Source organism: Megascapheus bottae, chromosome 15 (assembly GCF_031878675.1).
Source record: "Megascapheus bottae isolate mThoBot1 chromosome 15, mThoBot2.hap1, whole genome shotgun sequence".
In the NCBI taxonomy this organism is placed as follows: domain Eukaryota; kingdom Metazoa; phylum Chordata; class Mammalia; order Rodentia; family Geomyidae; genus Megascapheus; species Megascapheus bottae.
In genome coordinates this window covers 57,219,488-57,231,902 of record NC_143523.1, presented here as the reverse complement: position 1 = coordinate 57,231,902, position 12,415 = coordinate 57,219,488, and the positions used below count along the sequence as shown (strand labels likewise).

Sequence of the window (12,415 nt, the reverse complement as noted above, 5' to 3'; positions counted from 1 at the left end):
TCAATTTTTAGCTTTTTTTTTTTCTTAAAGAAACTTACACTGGGGCCGTGAGTTTGGCCTAGTGGTAGAGTGCTTGTTTAGCATGCATGAAGTCCTGGGTTCGACTCCTTGGTATCACATATATAGGACAAAGCTGGAAGTGGTGCTGTGGCTCAAGTGGTAGAGCTCTAGCCTTGAGAAAGACCAAGGACAGGGCTCAGGCCCTGAGTTCAAGGCCCAAGACTGAAAAAAAATTAAAAAAACTTATACTGTTATTATAAAGGTGATGTACAGAGGAGTTACAATTACATAAGTCAGGTAAAGAATACATTTCTTTTTAGACAATGGCACCTTTTTCTTTGCTCCTCCCTCTCTCTACCAGTTTATGCCTTTTATCTCCACTCACAAGTTCTATGGTTCATTTTTAACATACATATTTCTATCACATTGTCCAGTATATTGTGAGATTGAGCACTCCAAAATATATCCAGTATAGAAATTATGACTCTTGTCTGTCAAAGTAGTTTTTTGACTCAAGTACTGCCATTTTAATTAAGCCACATCCTGTTATGAAAATTAGTTTTTCTCAGAGCTAGAGGCATGGATGTAGTAGTAGGGCATCCACTAAGTAAGAATTGTTTTTCTGATCAGATATTCTGGTTTTGGTTAACTGCTTTGAAAACTTAAAAGAATTTGTTATTCTAAGTGTGATGCACAGAAAGGTTATAGTTACATAAATTAGGTAAAGAGTATATTTCTTTCTGGACAACGTCACCCCTTCCCTTCCACACTTCAGCTTTTTGGTGGTTAACTGGAGAAACAAATCTCATGTTCTTTCTTGCCCAAGCTGGCTTTGATGTGGGATCTTCAGATCTCAGCCCTTTGAGCAGCTAGAATTATAGGTCTGGTGGTTGGCATATAGCTTGTTTCTCTGGAAGTGCTTCAAATGTCTTGGTTACACATACAGAGACTGACTTCTCTGACACATCTGGTATAGGGACTGTATATCATATATACATATCTTATGTATAAACATTTTAGTCTCTTATCAAAAATTACTTGTAGATAAAACTTAAGGTTTCCTAATATCACTGCACACATAGCCACACATGCATGCATTGTCTTCATTTCTTTTTCTTGATGCTAAATAAATGAGTTGCTAGTTTTAAAAAAAATATGTAAGTCCAGGAGTGTGGCCTAGTGGTAGAGTGCTCGCCTAGCATGCACAAAGCCCTGGGTTAGATCCCTCAGTACCACATACACAGAAAAGGCTGGAAGTGGTACTGTGACTCAAGTGGCAGAGCACTAGTCTTGAGCAAAAAGTATCCAAGGACAGTGCCTAGGCCCTGAGTTCAAGCCCCAGGACTGGCAAAAAAAAATGTAGTCTGAGACAATGGCATGTTCCTACAATCACAGATACTGAACCAGCCTGGGCAAGAGTGGGAAGGGGAGGGCAAGGAGGGATGTGGAGAGAGAGAGAGAGAGAGAGAGAGAGAGAGAGAGAGAGAGAGAGAGAGAGAGAGAGAATACATATGTAATACTGCGAGAAACTCAGATGCTGTACAGATTGTTTTAGAAATCTCAAACAAAGCAATATGAAAAGTATTCATCCAACTGACATTTATTGAGAACCTACTATATGACCAAGGGTGTTTTTAGCCCTGGGATTATGGGTTAGTGAATAGACTAGACATGGTTCTTTCTCTCATGGGACCTGGAAAGTGCATTCAATCTCAACTTGTAGAACCATGGAGAGTTAGAGTGACAGGTAGAATGACAGACATATTTTGAGTGAGTTCTACACCAAAAACTTTCCAATTAAAGTCCAAGTGAAAAAAACACAATCAACCAAATTTACAATTTTAACACTGAAAATTCCAACTGAACTCCATTTTGAAGTCAGCTGTGAGTCAAAATAATGTTAGAAGTATATGTTAACAGAGGTATTGTCACTATAGTTTTCTTTTTCATTTTTTCTCCCCACCATCCTAATTCCCTCTGACCTAAAAGGACAGAAGTCCTTCCAACAATTAGCAGTCAACATCTCTGTGTGTGAGTGTGCGTGTGCGTGTGCATGTGTACACATGCTTGCATGTGCATGTGCCTGCCAGTCCTGGAGCAAGAACTCAGGGCATTGCATATCTGCTTAACTTTTTACTTGGGGCTAGTGCTCTACCGCTTGAGCCACAGTGCCCTTCCTCAACATCCGAATTACTGGACCCACAGTAGGCCTCCATGATGCAGAGAAGCCTCGGCCCTCATTCCTGAGCCTTAGACTTCTAACATAGAGGACCACATTAAAGCCTTGGCCAGTATCTGGCTTGAGCATTAACACAGACAAGATATACCACTAGAGGGCAGTAAGAACATCAAGTACAAAGCTCCACATGTGCTAGCCGCTCGCTCGCCACAGCCAACACAGTGTTCTAGATTCTTGTGAGGGCTTCCTTACAAGAATCCTGGCCAATTACTGAGCACTACATTTATTCTCCACTCTAAAGGATCCTACACCCAAGTCAAACCTTGGTCTGTGCTTGAACAATCTCCACTGAAAAGGGACATGGATTTAACCCCTATGAGCTTCTCCCCTCGACCCCTAAGCTCTGCCCTGAGCTCTCTGCTCCTGAACTCAAAGTCATTTGTTAGGCTTGTCAATTAGTAGGATTCCTGCTGGTAAAGTAGTTAATAGTTCACTACAGGGAAGGGCCATCTCTGGGGCTTGGGCCCTTTACATGCCAGTAACTGCATACAAAGAATATTACTAACATGAGGTAAGGTTGGCACCTGCCTTCCTGGGACCAAAATGACTCTGAGGCCATTAATGAGAGAAGCACCAGAGCTCCATTACTGGTTAGAGCCTATTCTAGATCACGCCACGTTGCAAGACTTTGAATGAGCTCACACACAGTTGAAACTCTTGTGGATACGTGGCACCACAGCTAGTGCCCCACCACCGGGGAGTGGAGAGGAGAACTCAGCACTTCCTTAGAGCAGCAATGCCTCAAAAGGGAAAGAGGGGCTGAGACACCCCCCCACACACCAATCTACTGAGCAATACTCTCACTGGAGGGTATTGTCCATAGAGACCTAAAGCCAGAGTGACTGGTTTTGGATGATGGAGTCAACACCAAGATTGCAGACTTTGACTTCAACAACAAGTCGATCATTGGCCATATTCAGGAAGCCTTCTATTAGCCCTGCTGCTGAGGAGCTCGTCTAAGGTCTTGAAGAGGATGTATGGGCCTTGGAGTCATTCTCTATACAATGGTCACCAAGTCCCTGCCTTTACTTCATAGCAACTTTCTGGAACTGTAAGAATGCCCACAGAGCAGAGTATATCACATTCTTCTCCTCACATCCATCCTTTTCTTTTTTAAGTGAGATGGAGTATCATGAGATATCAAGGGTAAACACAGGCCAAAAGGGGGAACTGAGGCCAGATTTTGAGTCATTTTGTTTTTCCCGACTACGAGGACTCCAAGCAGACTGAGCTGATTAGTAAGTCAGCTGCATGAGCTACACATGGAGACAGACCTAAGACACTGACAGGCCAGAAGTCCAATGAAATAGGACTGGGCTACAGGAGGCCATAGGAAGCTTCATAGGAAGCTTCAGTTATCATTGGAACACACCAACAGCTGCAGAGTTCCTTCATCTCTCCCTGGCTCGCTCCCCAGTCCCCAACACAGCCCCCCAAGGGCTCTGCTAATCCCAAGCAGCTTTAATCCCAACTGTAAAAATATCAGCACCAATAATTGGTAGTGTAGAGAGAGAGAGTCAGAGCAGAAGGCCAGAGCACAGCTAAAGCTTAGCCCTAGGCAAGCACAGCTCCAAATCAAGGTCCTGAAGTGTCTTTGGATTACCCACAAGCTTGAGGTATCATTAAACTGCTCCTAAGGCAATGTTGCCCCAATTTTCCCCCAAATGGGAAAGCCTCCACTCTCGCCTCTTTCCTCAGGGGAAAAGCCAGGGCTAAGCAAGGAGGTCCCTGTGAAGTATCACGTCTCTCTCAAGCTGGCCTTTTTTCATCTCAAAGCACAATGGAGCAGTTCCAATATGGAGGAGACAAGAAGCAAGGTCGGGAGATCTGACTGTGCTCTTTGACTTTGCTCTTAAGGGAAGAACAAGATCATGAGTTCCCTAGAGTCCTAGGACAGGGTGCAGGGAATGGGCTAGATTTGGGGGCAGGGGTGCAGACAGCCGGCAGTCATGCAGTTGGCACTTGCTGTGCTGTGTGCATGCTATTCCAGGCCCAGCAGACCTTGTCTATAAGAAAACAAAAAAACCACCACGAGAGCAATGTGTACACACGATTCAAGTCAAGACAGCATCCAGCGCCTTCATGACGAAGAAAACACGGGGTTCTGCATGACCCAGTGTTTTTACCAGGAGGGCTCCCCGTTCCCACTTGGTAAAACCTTCAGTATCAGATGGTCTTTTCTGGGGGACACCCTTCTCTCCACACACTTCTCGGTCCTTTCTCCTGTGAATCTGAAGGAAGATGGTTCTGTAGAAACAAATACACAGGATTGGAAAATTCAGTAGCTGAGCATTTACCATGTTACTACTCTCTGAACTGCTTCTGATGATGAGCTTCGGGGGATGTCATTACTGTTGATTCTTATTTGTCATGGCCTTGAATAAGATTGGTAAGGCTATAAATACCACCAAGTCACAAAAGCATTATTCTGGAAAAAAAAGATCAGATTATTTAGCTCTATTTAACAGACCCAGGGAATAGTTATATGCCCTATGGAAATCAGTGGAACTGGTGGCAGAGCTCACGTGTGAGACCACACTCTCAGTCCACTGTTGTCTAGCCTCCCTCAGCACAGATGGGCCTCTAAGGCCCCAAGATTGTCATCCTTTTAAGACTGGTGTCTTAGAAGGTGCAAGCAGCTCACACCTGTAATCCTAGCTATTCAGGAGGCTGAGAGCTGAGAATCCTGATTCAAAGCCAGCTAGACTTGGAAAAAAAAAAGCCCATGAGGCTTTTATAGCCAATTAACTATCAAAAAGAAGTAGAGCTACGGTCCAAGTGTTAGAGAACCAGCCTTGAGCTAAAAAGTTCAGGGATAACGCCCAAGCCCTAATGGTAGAGTGCTTGCCTAGCATGCACGAAGACCTAGGTTTGATTCCTTAGTACCATATACATAGAAAAAGCTGGAAGCGGTGCTGTGACTCAAGTGGTAGAGCTCTAGCCTTGAGAAAGAACAAGGACAGTGCAGCAGGACTGTGTCCATGTGTGCCAGTACAGAGGCTTGAATTCAAGGACTGGATACTGTCTCTTAAGAGATTTTGCTTGAGGCTGGTATTGTTTCACTTAAGCCAGACTTTTGGCTACTAATTGGAGATGAGTCTCTTGGATTTATTGGCCCTGGCTGACAATCTCAGTCTCCTGAGTAGCTGCGATGATAGGAATGAGCCACTGGCATGTGGTCAGTCTTGAAATGCAAATCCTACTTGAAAAAATATGTTCAAAAATGATATTGTACAGAGTGTGGGATATGCTAATGGTCACTGGACCTTCTTTAGCCTGATACCTGGCAAGCACTTTGGCACATAAGCTTGCCTCTGGTGTTACAACTTGAGGAGTCTGGTCCCAAGGGTTGTTAACTGGCACAATAATCCACCTGTCCCTCCTTACCTAATGTCAATCTTATGCGTTAGCTAAATGCACATTAATGATTTAGGATGCACATCTCTTGTATATTTAAGATTCAAAAGAGAGCCAGGCACCAGTGACTCATGCCTGTAATCCCAGCTACTCAAGAAGCTAAAATCTGAGGACCTCAGTTCCAAACCAGCCTCAGCAAGAAAGTCCATGAGACACATAGCACCAATTAACCAGCAAAATATCGGAAATGGTGCTGTGGCTCCATTGGCAGTGCACTAGCCTTGAGTGAAAAAGCCAAAGGAGAATTCCAAGTCCTGAGTCCAAATCCCGGTGCTAAATCACACATGTCCTCCAGCTATGTGAACATGTTCTATTCTTCTTAGAATCAGTGCCAGCTGGAGGGCAGTGGAGGGAAGGACCTATTATCAGTATATATGTATAATGACTTTGACCTGCTGGCTCACCTTGAACTTAAACCAGAGCCATCCAGTGTATGCTGGGTATTGTAAATCCTTCTGTTCTCCAAAGTGCCATCTTCTAATGTGGTTTCAAGTATTTTCCCTTTTCTTTTGTCTTTTGATGTCACAAGGCAGAACAGAAACCTGCAGAGATATAAAGGTCACAGCAGAGTTCTTAGTTGGAATAGCAGCATGAGTAAGTAGGAGGTCTTGATAGGGCTAGGGAGGATGGTTTGGGAACTAACTGCATTCTTTTGGTTCCTTGACATCTAAGAAACATGTGCTGAGAATTCAGAAGTTAGCTAGGATCACAGGAGCCACCTTGATCTTCAGAGGGAGAGGTAAGGTTACTGGTGAGGGCTGCTCATCTAGAGACTCTGACCCTTCTCTTAGACTCCAAAGAGGCAAAAGGAACTCATTAATCCCAAGTCTTGGCTCCTCCTCATCAGAGCATCATAAGCAATCACTGTTCTGAGTTTTCTCTTCAGGTCAGTGTTCATTCCAGTAGGTGATGCCATTTGTACTTTTTAAGATGTTCATATACTTTACAAAGTTTTTTCTTTTTCTTTTCTTTTTTTTTTCCAGTCCTAGGGCTTGAACTCAGGGCCTGAGCACTGTCCTTGGACTTTCTCAAGGCTAGAGCTCTACCATTTGAGCCTCAGAGCACCACTTCCGGCTTTTTTCTATGTATGTGGTACCGAGGAATCGAACCTGGGTCTTCGTGCGTGCTAGGCAAGCACTCTACCACTAGGCCAAACTCCCGGCCAGCTTTTGCTTTTTTTTTTTTTTTTTTAAAAAGGTAGGATGCTGTAATCCTAGCTACTAAGATCTGAAGATTGCAGTTCAAAGCCAGTGCACGCAGGAAAATCCATGAGACTTTTACCTCCAATTAATTACCCAAAAGCCAGAAGTGGAGCTGTGGCTCAAGTGACAGAGTGAAAATGCTAAGGAACAGCACCCAGGCTCTGATTTAAAGCTCCAGTTTATCTCTCTGTTTCTCTTTCCGCCTCCCCCCCACCCCTCTCTCTCTCTCTCTCTCTCTCTCTCTCTCTCTCTCTCTCTCTCTCTCTCTCTCTCTCTCTCTCTCTCTCTCTCTCTCACACACACACACCTACCTTTTATATCCTGGGTTCTACTGTCTCACACCTATAATCTCTTTTTTTTCTTTTGCCAGTCCTGGGGCTTGAACTCGGGACCTGGGCAATGTCCTTGGACACTTTTTGCTCAAGGCTAGTGCTCTGCCACTTGAGCCACAGCACCACCTGTGGCTTTTTCTGAGTATGTGGTACTGAGGAATTGAACCCAGGGCTTTGTTCATGCTAGGTGAGTACTCTACCACTAGGCTACGCTCCCAGCCATCTCACCTGTGATTTTATTCAGAATACCGAGACACAGAGAATGTAAGTTTAAACTCAACCCAGGAAGAAAAGTCTGTGAGACTCCATCTCCAAATTAAACAGCAAGAAGCTGACCTGGAGGTGTGATTCAAGTGATAGTGCACCAGCCATGAGCAAACCAGTCAAGTGAAAGGTGAGCTTAAGCCAAGGTACCTACATACCTACCCACATGTGCATGTGCACATGGACACATATACTTAAGGTCATTAAGATAGTACTTGGCTTGACGTGATGCTGCACACATTAAAGATAATGTGTGGTAGAGTGATTGCCTAGAGTGCTGGCAAAAAATAATAAAGATAATGTGTGACCTACATTATCTTTAATGTGGATCTAGAAGGATAGAAGCAGAGAGAAGAGAGATGGAGTCTGGCATGTGGGTTGTAATTTTTTTTTTTTTGCCAGTCCTGGGGCTTGAACTCAGGGCCTGAACACTGTCCTTAGACTTTCTCAAGGCCAGAGCTCTACTGCTTGAATCAAAACATCACTTTCAGCTTTTTCTATGTATGTGGTACTAAGGAATCAAACCCACGGCTTTGTGCATGCTAGACAAGCACTCTACCACTAGACCACACTCCCAGCCCTGGGAGTAATTCTTATATGAATTTATCTTTCAATACTATCAATCATGTCCTGGCCAGAAAAGTCCATGAGCCTCTTTATTTCCAGCTAACCAGGGGATGAGGCTGGGAGAGTTGATTAGAGAGAGGAGATTTTGTAGTAAGCTGCACTGTACTTTTGTTGCCCCAGTTAAGCTAGGTTTCTTCTCTTATAGTCAAAAATTCTTTTCTTCCCCCATAAAGAAATCTACTGCTTTTGGGGGGTTATATTTTCCTTATCTTTAAAGCACTTCTACAAAGGGATTAAAATTTAACATATCCGTCTGAGTAAGATGCATCTTGATTGTCACCCCTTTCATAATTCTCCATTCTTCCCTTCTCCACCCTCCTCGGCCATTTTCCTAGTTTCATATGATATGCAGTGAGTATTATGACTGCAGTCTTCACCCGCCTGTCTGTCCATTTTCTCTCTTTACACCCTTCTTCAAGTGGTGGTTTCCTGTTATTTATTTTGTTAGTCTTTTAGTTGTTCTAAGGAGTTACATCATTTGAATTCTCCCCTGCAAATACCATACTTTGATTAATACATTTATGTACATATACATATGACTATATGTTTACTTACATATTTATAAATTAGGGCTAACTAACAAATGAGAGGAAACATGAAACCATTGTCTCTTTGGAGAGAAAACATGAAACCATTGTCTCTTTGGGTGTGACTAATTTCACTTTTTTTTGCAAATAATATTTTCATAATGGGTGATTAAAATTTCCCTATATATATGTCTCACTTTCTTAATCCATTCATTGAAGAACATGTGGACTGTCTCTACATCTTGGCTACAGTGAATAGTACAGCAATGAACATGGCTGTACAAATGGCTTTACAGTATCCAGATCTGCTTTGTGTTTTGATAGGTAATATTGTCTCTAAAGGGAAATTCAGTTGAACACCAGAATCTGATTGCAACCCTCTCCTCCCTTATCCCCTGAATGCTCAAGTTGCAAGGTTAGGGGTGAGGGGAGATAAATATTTTATCCAGCAACTGCTTAAAGTACAATACATCAACAAAGCAAGAGACTCTCAAAATCATCTCTTCCCTTTTTCTCTGTAATGGTTGGCGGCTTCTCATCTGGGACTTTACTCATTTGCTTGTTCCTTGTTTGTAAATGATGTCACAAAGTTCTTTCAACATTCCCAGTCTCAGCTATTTAGAACGCTGAGCAGCTCAGAATATTGAGCTGCTCATTCAGAGATGACTTGCTGAAGCGAATTCCGAGCGTTGGTAGCCATTCTTCAGTTCTTTTCCAACTGAGACCACCAGGAAGGTCAACTGAAGAGCACTTGTAGGGTATAGGAGTCTTGAGCTTGGCTGTACCCCAGACCTCCTCCTATGAGATTTCTTCTTGAATATGTCTAGCATAGTAGCCTTGCCCTCAAACCCCACCCCCCAACCTGATGGTGAATATTCTGCCCAGTGTAGACTTGGGATTTCTGCAGTGATCCTCAAGTAGACTCTCTAGCCAGAAAAGATAGGGCCATCGCCTGCACAGTTCCTTGTTGCCCAGAGTCCCAAAGCCTCAGCTCACCTGCATCGCAGGTGCTCCATCTCCACAGCATCTTTTGTGGTCACCTCATTACTAGAGGCTCACTAGTGCCCCAGGACAGCAGAGCTATGACTGATCCATGTTTTCATGGATCAGGGTATTCTATGGTCACAAACCTTCTCTGGATGCCAATTCCCTCTCCCCTCACCCCCAACAGCATTCAGTAAGCCAGGGACTCAATGCTTTGCTGCTGAGATTATGTACAATGAAAATTATTCTTAACTAGGTAAGATGCATCACTGAATCTTTCCTTCCCACCATAGGCAACTTGGGTTAAAACCTTTTTTCCCTTGGCGTCTTTAGTGGCTATTTTTTTTCAAATATTGGAGATTTTGGCCAGGTGTCCCATGCCTCCAAGCTGTATTTGTCCCTTTTTCCTTAATTTTGAAGTGACATTGGGATGTTTGATGTGCATTGTGCTGAATCTGTAGATTGCTTCCCATTTCCATACTATAGCGATTCTCAAGATATTATTAACCCTGCCAACATGTGATCATAGAAGTTCTTTCTTTTGGAGTCTTCCATTTTTTTCAAGGTTTCATTGTAAAGTTCTTTTACTTCTTAGATGCATATTTCTTCCTTTTCCTTCTTCCTTTCCCTTTTCTGTTTATTGTTGGCATACACAAAAGCTACTGTGATATATATGTATCACAGAGAGAGACTAAAGTTTAGTATGGAATATTCAGGGTCCTTTAGGTATATGATCATGTCATCTGCAAAAGGTGATTTGATTATCTCCTTCCTATCTGGCTTATTTTTTCTTGTTCTCTTCTCTTATTCCTCTGGCTAATTCCAGTTGGAAATTAGAATGGACACCCTGTTTTGTTCCTAACTTAACTTTGAGATGGTTTTAAATTTTTTTTCCTGTTTAGTATGATACTGGATTTAAGTTTGTGATATATTTTTATTAGGCTGAGATTCATTCCTTCTATTCTCATTTTCTACAGAGCTTTTTATTCTGAAAGGATATGGATGTGTGTGTGTGTGCGCTGGTCCTGGGGCTTCAAGTTCTGGGTGCTGTCCCTGAGCTCAAGGCTCATGTTCTACCACAGCCCCACATATGGAATTTTGGGTAGTTAATTGGAGATTAAAAAGGTCTCATGGAGTTTTATATCCAGGCTAGCTTTGAACTGAGTTCCTTAGATCTCAACTTCCTGAGTAGTTAGGTGTGACTGACCTAGCTAAAACTTTTACTTTCTAACCTTGGAAATTACCAAACTTCATTTGTTCCAAATCTGGTACAGCAAATGGTGCTCTTTAAAGATTCTATTTTTCCCCTGCACAGACCTGGGACTGTGTCTACTCCAGCTTGAGAAGGTTATAATGAATTACCTGGTGTTAGAAAAGTTGAGTGGCAGGCTGGCCAGTAGCGGTGGCTCACGTCTGTAATCCTAGCTACTGAGGAGGCTGAGATTTGAGAATCAAGTTTCAAAACCAGCTCAAGCACAAAGGACCTGAGACTCTTATCTCCAATTAACCTCTAGAAATCGGGAAGTGGGGCTTGGCTCAAGGGTAGAGCAGTAGCCTTGAGCTGAAGAGCTCAGGGACAGTGCCTAGGCCAAATTCAAGCCCTGTGACACACACACACACAAACAAAAGTCGAGTGGCAAAACGATTTGCACGGTTCAAGAAGCAGCATTACCCGAGAGAAATGCAGCAACTGCTCAAAGCTTCTCTCCTTTTTCAAGTGAACCAACAGGTATTTTTGCCCTTGTTATTTAGGTTAATTATATCCTAAAGGTCCCCAAAGAACAAGCAAGTCGCTTGTTGCCGACTGTCTGGAGCTAGAGGAGTGGTATGTAGCGTCACCTTTTCCCGTGTGCCAGGAGGCTCGGCCTTCCCGCGCAGCGGGCTCCTGCCCTGCAGACAGTGGCACGGAGCAGCCACCGAAGGGGTGGCTGAGGCTGGAATGCCGGGCAGCCCAGAGCTGAAGGATGGAAGGAAAGATGGCTTTCAAAGGCAAGCGCCCAGGTTCCCGACGACCACCAGGTAGCTTCATCTCAAGCTGTTAACGGAAGGCTTCCGATATCCTCGTGGGACGGCAGGAAGCCAGAGCAACTGCCAGCCTCGTGAGCTCCCAGGCGGCTGCCCATGGCCTTAGGGTTCTCAGTCCGTTGCTCAGGGGCAGAGGGCGTGGCCGCGTGGGGGCGTGGCCGCGTGGGGGCGTGGCCTCGGGGGCAGGAGGATGGTCCTGCTTCCCCGGCATAGCTGCTTTCTCCTTTCCATCAGAGGAGGGTCTTCCTGCAGCAGGAATAGGCGGCCTTGGGAAGAATTCTGCATCACCTGTGTACTATTCTTTTGCTCAAGTCACATAATCACGAGGTAACACTCTATGAGAAGAAAACCGATGAGCAGTCTACAGAATGATGGACCTACACACGAATACAAATGTCATGAAAATCAGAACTGTCCCAGATTGAATAAGACTAAACAAAATAAAAGGCAACACAAAACAACAACAACAAAATGGTGCACTGGGAGATAATGAATCAGTGTAAAAATCACCCATCTGGGAATTTCTTTGGTTATACAGGACATCACTGGTAAACTGAATAAAGAGAAACCAAGTGGATAATATCTGTAATTATGAATGTTAAAATCACCAGTAATGGGGAAATAAAAGTTGGCCACAAGATAGGATGCAATGGGAAAAATCAGAATCATGTTTGTGATGTTATTGTGTACAAGGGAAAATAAACCAACCACAACAAAAAACACTGATGCATGAGATGAATTTAATAGTAAAAAATGAATTCTATCTCAAAAGACAAGTTAAAAATCAAAATACAGAAT

At 43.5% G+C, this 12,415-nt stretch overlaps 1 long non-coding RNA gene across 1 annotated transcript; it reads right to left on the bottom strand.

The window, feature by feature from the left end:
* Positions 1-3,890: 3,890 nt before the first annotated feature.
* LOC150054419 (uncharacterized) lies at positions 3,891-11,723 on the bottom strand. The gene is made up of 3 exons (XR_016537866.1): positions 11,432-11,723; positions 6,061-6,198; positions 3,891-4,486 (listed from the first exon to the last, which is right to left on the bottom strand). It is a non-coding gene; the product is annotated as an uncharacterized LOC150054419 (long non-coding RNA).
* Positions 11,724-12,415: the final 692 nt, after the last annotated feature.